Here is a 7,056-nt window from a genome sequence, read left to right as displayed (position 1 = left end):
GGGTTCTCTCTACCCTTCCCCCACTCACCTCTGTCTCTCTCTCTCTCCTTCAAAAATAAATAAACATTAATAAGTTTTGAAAAAATATATTTTTTTTAGCTAGCAAATTTTAATAATTCCTTTTAAGTTCTCATTTACAACCTCGGCTATACTCGTTCTAATGTTTTCAGTTGCATTTACATTTCTATTCATTTTAGTTTTTTAAAGAACTTCGATAGTCTGCTTTAAGAAACCATCCCAGGCATTCAGTTGAACCATATGAAACTGCCTTTTTCGCAGGGCAAAACACAGTTGAATAGTAGTGATTTTATGTGATTCAAACCAATGTGTATTCTTCCACATACAATGCATGTAATTTATAAATAGGGAGTCGAAGTGAAATTTGCACGAGGCTAAACAGGCAAGGAAGACTTTATTTAAGGCTACTGAAAAAAGAGAGAGGCTATCATACAATTAAACACAAGTCGGGAGGGTGTGTAAGTGCTGGGGTGAGCTGGTGGAAAAGTACCGAAGGACATTAGCAGGGTGGTTGATCCATGGGTCATGTGTGGCACATTGAGTTACTCCTGAGTTTGCGAAGGTTTTTCTCCGCGGTTAGGCCATCTGTGTTTGCTGAGACCCGCTGAAGTTAGACACCTGTCCCTTTCCAGAGACTGGGAAAGGGGAGCGCTTTCTTTCATGATGGTTATATTTCAAAGGAATGCCTCCTAGGTCCTTGAGAAAGACATTCCTAGGTTGTAAACCTGGCAAAAGCCTTTTTAAAGAGATTTCCATCCACTTCAAAGGGGCAGAGAAACAATTTACCCTTCCAAGTTGTCTAAAGAAAGTGTTCTGTGAAAAGGGAGATGGGGATCTAAAGTCAGGAAGAAGCCTCAAGTTGACTCAAGCTGAAGGGGAATATTTAAGGCCATCTTGGTTGATGGTGAATCTTATATTCTCTTAGATAATCTAGTTCTGGCATATGCATTTTGTAGGATTCCAGCTTAGAAATACAAATCTACATTAATTCACCAATTGTACATTTTAAATCAGGATCGGCTACCGGAATCGGCTGGTTTCTCTTAAACGTTTCAAGTTCTTGCACTAATCGATGCACAGATTATTCTTTTAAAATGGCAAGAATAATACGATAGGGACCCCGGCTGGATTCTTGCCTGTGACATTGATGGGACTCTCCAAGTCTGTAGCAAGGACTCCCTAACTTAAAGAAGGGGCTGGCTGTGTAGCCCCCATTCCTGAGACTGTGGTTACATGTTACCCAATTATTATTTCTGGCCCTGAAAGTCTGAGATCCTGTAGCCAGACAGCACAGTTAAACCAAGCCCAGGCCGAGGTGGACACAGTTCCAATGTTGCCATCTTGCATGGGCTTGCTTCTTGCTCAGGCTGCTCCTTGCAGCAGACCAAGTTGTGATTTTGGCAGGCATTCAGAGCTCAATTTGTGTCTTTGCCTACAGCTTCTACCCCCAGAGACTTTCAGTGTAGGTTAGAGGCTGCATATAGCCCAGCTGTCTTCACATAAAGAAACACCACCCACATGAAGGGTGTAAAAAGAAAAACAAGACTTTCTGAGACTTTTAAGAAAGTCCATTTTATATTCTCCTAGATTTGTCCTGTATGTACTTTTCTTTCCCTTCCTTCCTTCCTTCCTTCCTTTCTTTCTTTCTTTCTTTCTCTTTCTTTCTTTCTTTTTCTTTCTTTCTCTTTCTTCCTTCCTTCCTTTCTTTCTTTCTTTCTTTTTCTTTCTTTCTCTTTCTTCCTCCCTTCCTTCCTTCCTTTCTCTCTCTCTCTTTCTTTCTTTCTTTCTTTCCTTTCTTCTTTCCTTTTTAAAGCTTGTTTATTTATTGTGAGAGAGACATGGGGCACCTGGGTGGCTCAGTCAGTTAAGCGTCCAACTCCGGCTCAGGTCATGATCTCACAGCTCGTGGGTTCGAGCGCCTCATTGGGCTCTGTGCTGACAGCTCGGAGCCTGGAGCCTGCTTGGGATTCTGTGTCTCCCTCTTCCACTCCGTCTGCCTCTCTCAAAAATAAACATCAAAAAAAAAAAAAAAAAAAAAAAAACCTTTGAAAAATGGGCAAAGGACTTGAATGGACATTTCTCCCAAGATCTACAAACAGCCACCAAACATATGGAAAGATACTCTGCATCACGATCGGGGAAACATATATCCAATTCATGACATACCACTGCACACCTGTTAGAATGACTATTACAAGAAACACAAAAGGTAACAGGTGTTGGCAAGGATATGGAAAAAAGGGAACCCTGGTGTGCTGTGGGTGGGAATGTAAACTGGTACAGTCACTGTGGAAAACAGTATGGTTCCTCAAAAAACTAAAAATAGGTCTACCTTGGGGTGCCTGGGTGGCTCAGTCGGTTAAGCATCCGACTCTCAGTTTCAGCTCAGATCATGATCTCATGGTTCGAGGGACCAAGCCCCCAGTCAGGCTCTGCACCAAGAGCAGATTCTCTCTCTCTCCCCCTCTCTCTGTCCCTCCTCTGCTCATGCTCTTTCTCTCTCTCTCAAATAAATTTAAAAACTTTAAAAAAAATAGGTCTACCTTGCGATCCAGCAATCCTGCTTGTGCGTCTATATCCAAAGGAAATGAAGTTATTATTCCAGAGGTATCCGCACTCCCATGTCCACTGTAGCCTTATTCATAATAACAAAGATATGGAAACAACCCAATGTCTGTTAATGGTTGAATGGATGAGAAAATGTGGCATATGGGGCGCCTGGGTGCCTCAGTCGGTTGAGCGTCTGACTTCAGCTCAGGTCATGATCTCACAGTTTGTGGGCTCAAGCCCCACGTCGGGCTCTGTGCTAACAACTCAGAGCCTGGAGCCCGCTTCGGATTCTGTGTCTCCTCCTCTCTCTGCCCCTCCCCTGTTCACGCTCTGCCTCTCAATAATAAATAAACGTTAAAAAAAAAAAAAGGAAAAGAAAATGTAGCATATATAGGGGCACCCGGATGGCTCAGTCCATATGCATGTGACTCTTGATCCTGGGGTTGTGAGTTCAAGCCCCACATTGGGCATAGAGCATAAATTAAAAAAAGATAAATAAATAAACTAAAACAATATTAAAAAAAAAAAAAGAAAATGGGGTATAGAGAGAGAATGGAATATTATTTAGCTTTATAAAAGAAAGCTATCCAGGCATTTCTAACAACCTGGATGAACTCGAAGGACGCGGCACTAAATGAAATAAGAAAGACACAGAAAGACACACACCGCATGACCTCACTTATATGTGGAATCTAAAGTAGGCAAACTCACAGAAGTAGAGAGTGCATTGGTGGTTCCTCAGCGCTGTGGAGGGGGAAAGGGTGAGATGTTGTTCAAGGAGCGCAAAGTTTCAGTTACGCAAAGTGATTAAGCTCTGGAGAGCTAATGTATGGTTATGGGAACATAGTTAGCAATTCTACTGTATTGTGCACTTGGAATTTGCTAAGAAGGTAGATCTTTTTTTTTTTAAATATTTATTTATTTATGGGAGAGCGCAAGTGGGGGAGGGGCAGAGAGCACGGGACAGAGGATCTGAAGCAGGCTCTGTGCTGACAGCAGGGAGCCTGATGTGAGGCTCAGACTCACAAACTGGGAGATTGTGACCTGAGCCAACTGACTAAGCCACCCAGGTGCCTCCTAAGAGAGTAGATCTTAAGTGTCCTCACCACGAAAGAAAAAGAAAGAAAGAAAGAAAGAAAGAAAGAAAGAAAGAGAAAGAGAGAGAGAAAGAAAGAAAGAAAGAAAGGGAGAAAGAAAGAAAGAAAGAAAGAGAAAGAAAGAAAGAAAGAAAGAAAGAAAGAAAGAAGGAAAGAAAGAAAGGAAGAAAAAAGAAAATAACCATGTGGGGTGAGGCATATGTTAATTAGCTCGGCTGTGATTACTTCACAACGTGTAAATATATCAAATATCATGCTGTACACCTCGAATATATGTTTTATTTCTCAACTATACCTCAATACAGAAACAAAGATATACCAAAAAAATGGATCATAGTGGATATTAAATTGCTATGGCATTTTGATGTCATTAGATACATTTGAAAGGGTGATGCGTGAGTTTTAGAAAATTATATCCTTGGGGCGCCTGGGTGGCTCAGTCGGTTAAGTGTCTGACTTCAGCTCAGGTCACGATCTCACGGTCCGTGAGTTCGAGCCCCACGTCGGGCTCTGGGCTGATGGCTCAGAGCTTGGAGCCTGCTTCCGATTCTGTGTCTCCCTCTCTCTCTGCCCCTCCCCCATTCATGCTCTGTCTCTCTCTGTCTCAAAAATAAATAAAAAACGTTAAAAAATAAATAAATAAACATTAAAAAAACCTTTAAAAAAAAAAAGAAAATTATATCCTTTACAACCATTTTAATGGTGAAAATAATTTTAAGGTCAATTTAAAAAATGTGTACCTAGGTTTTAAAATGGTCTGTTTCCGATTCTGTGTCTCCCTCTCTCTCTGCCCCTCCCCCGTTCATGCTCTGTCTCTCTCTGTCCCAAAAATAAAACAAAACAAAACAAAACAAAAACAAAAACAAAAACAAAAAACGTTGAAAAAAAAAAAATGGGGCGCCTGGGTGGCACAGTCGGTTAACCGTCCGACTTCAGCCAGGTCACGATCTCACGGTCCGTGAGTTCGAGCCCCGCGTCAGGCTCTGGGCTGATGGCTCGGAGCCTGGAGCCTGTTTCCGATTCTGTGTCTCCCTCTCTCTCTGCCCCTCCCCCGTTCATGCTCTGTCTCTCTCTGTCCCAAAAAAAAAAAACAAAAAAACAAAAAAAAAAAAAAAACGTTGTAAAATGGTCTTAGTGGGTGCTAGAATAAAACTATTCAAAGACTTTGTCTCTCTGGTCTAGAGACCTGGAACTATCAGTTTCCCCCGCGGGGCAGATGTTAAGAGGGCTTCCTAATCTCACAGAGAATCCACATTTCAGGCCCCACCTTTGTCTCCAAAGAATCTGGCAGTGGAGGGCTGCAGTGCTCATCAGGGTGGAGGCTTCCTCATTGCTTTCCAGAACATTCCATCACAGGCATCTTCATGCTAATCTCTACCTATGACTTCTACTTTATTTCACTGTCAGAAATCCATCTCTAATATACCAACATTCTAATGATATAAATATTGTCCATCATACTGTAAACTCCACGAGAGCAGGGTTATAGCTGCTAGGCTCACTGCTGGGTCCTCCGCACAGTGCCTGGAACACAGCAGGCAGGCAAAAAAATTATTAATTGAAATAAGAGGGGCAGCTGATTTTGTAGGGGAAGGTTTTTATTATTTTATTTTATTTTATTTTATTTTATTTTATTTTATTTTTTAAGTTCATTTATTTAAGTAATCTGTACTACATTCAACGTGAGGCTTGAACTCCAGACCTTGAGATCAAGAGTCACATGCTCCTCTAACTGAGCCAGCCAGCCGCCCCTAAAGTTATTATTTTAGACGTGCAGTATTGGAGATATGGGATAACAATTCAGGTAAAGCCCACGAGTAAGTCTAACTAATTCATTTTTTGCAGGGCAGCCTTTCTGTGATTTGAAGTTTTTTAAATAAAGCTCTTTTCTCACATCTGTCCTTAAATAAGTCTTCCTACAGAGGAGGCAAACTCTTCCAGAGAGACACAAGGTTTGATTCCAGTTTTTTTTTTTTAATTTTTAATGTTTTATTTATTTTTGAGAGAGAGAGAGAGAGAAGGGAGACAGAGAGAGAGGGAGACACAGAATTTGAAGACAGACTCCAGCATCTGAGCTAGCTGTCAGCATAGAGGCGGATGCGGGGCTCGAACGCACCAACTGTGAGATCATGACCTGAGCCCAATTAGGACACTTAACCAACTGAGCCACCCAGGTGCCCCGTGATTCCAGTTCTTTTGCTATGGTATCTCCACAGGTTACTTATCCTCTTGTTTCATCAGTTAAAATAGAAAATTCTACAGCTTGTTGGGAGGAGCTAATGCCTAGAAAAGTGCCAGGAACAAATACTGTCACAGAGTGGGCGTTCAGGAAACGGTAGCTTGGAGGTAAGGTTTAGCTGTTACTATCCTGGGTGTTCTTCCCTCGGTTTAACTCCACCGGGCACGGTTCCAGGGTAGACACAGGCCTCTAGGGCTGGGCAGAGCAGAACAAGGCTTCACTCCCCCGTTCACACACTTTCCTTCCACGTTCACACCTCTCAGTTTGCTTTAACAGGATTTGGGGCTTGACACGGGCAGTGCAGGACATCTCTGAAGGAGGCTAAAGTAAGAGAAACGTGGGAGCCAACAAAGCATCCGGGAGTGGAAGGGTAATTATCATTCCCCTGTGAAAGGAGACAACGGAGCTAGACTGGAGCGGAATACATTCCATCAAGAAGGGTCGAAGAAGGTTCAGAAGAACGTAATGCCACAGAAACGTAGGAACTGGAAAAAGACCCAGCTTAACCCTTCTCTCTTTTTTTTTCAATCTTGGTCAAAACATATAAAATGTACCATCTCAACCATTGTTTTTTAAGTTTATTTATTTTGAGAGACGGAGCACAAGTGGAGGAGGGGCAGAGAGAGAATCCCAAGCAGGCTCTGCACTATCAGCGCAGAGCCCGATGCAGGTCATGACCTGAGCTGAAATCAAGAGTCAGACGCTTATCTGAGTGAGCCATCCAGACGTTCTCATCTCAACCATTTTTAAAAGTTCATTACAACTTCACTATAAGCCCATTGTGCAGCAGACTCCTCTAATTTTTTTTAATCTTGCAAAACGGAAACTATCTCTATTGAATACTTCCCCTTTTCCTTCCCCTCCCCAGCCCCTGGCACCCACCACTCTACTTTCTGTGTCTAAGAGTTTGACTGCATGAGACCCCTCTTACAATCAGAATCATGCAGTATTTGTCTTTTTGTGACTGGCTCATTTCACTTGGCAAAATGTCCTGAAGGTTCATCCATGTGGTAGCCAAAGACAGCATTTTTCTTCCTAAGGGCTGAATAACAATCCATTGTATGCATATGCCACATTTTCTTCATCCATTCATTCATCAGTTGATACAACATTTAGGTTGCTTCCACCTCGGCTAATACTACAATGAGCACT

The sequence above is a fragment of the Panthera uncia genome, chromosome D1, assembly GCF_023721935.1.
Source record: "Panthera uncia isolate 11264 chromosome D1, Puncia_PCG_1.0, whole genome shotgun sequence".
Taxonomy (NCBI): domain Eukaryota; kingdom Metazoa; phylum Chordata; class Mammalia; order Carnivora; family Felidae; genus Panthera; species Panthera uncia.
The sequence above is the reverse complement of the archived record's forward strand: the minus strand, read 5'-3'. Positions refer to the sequence as shown.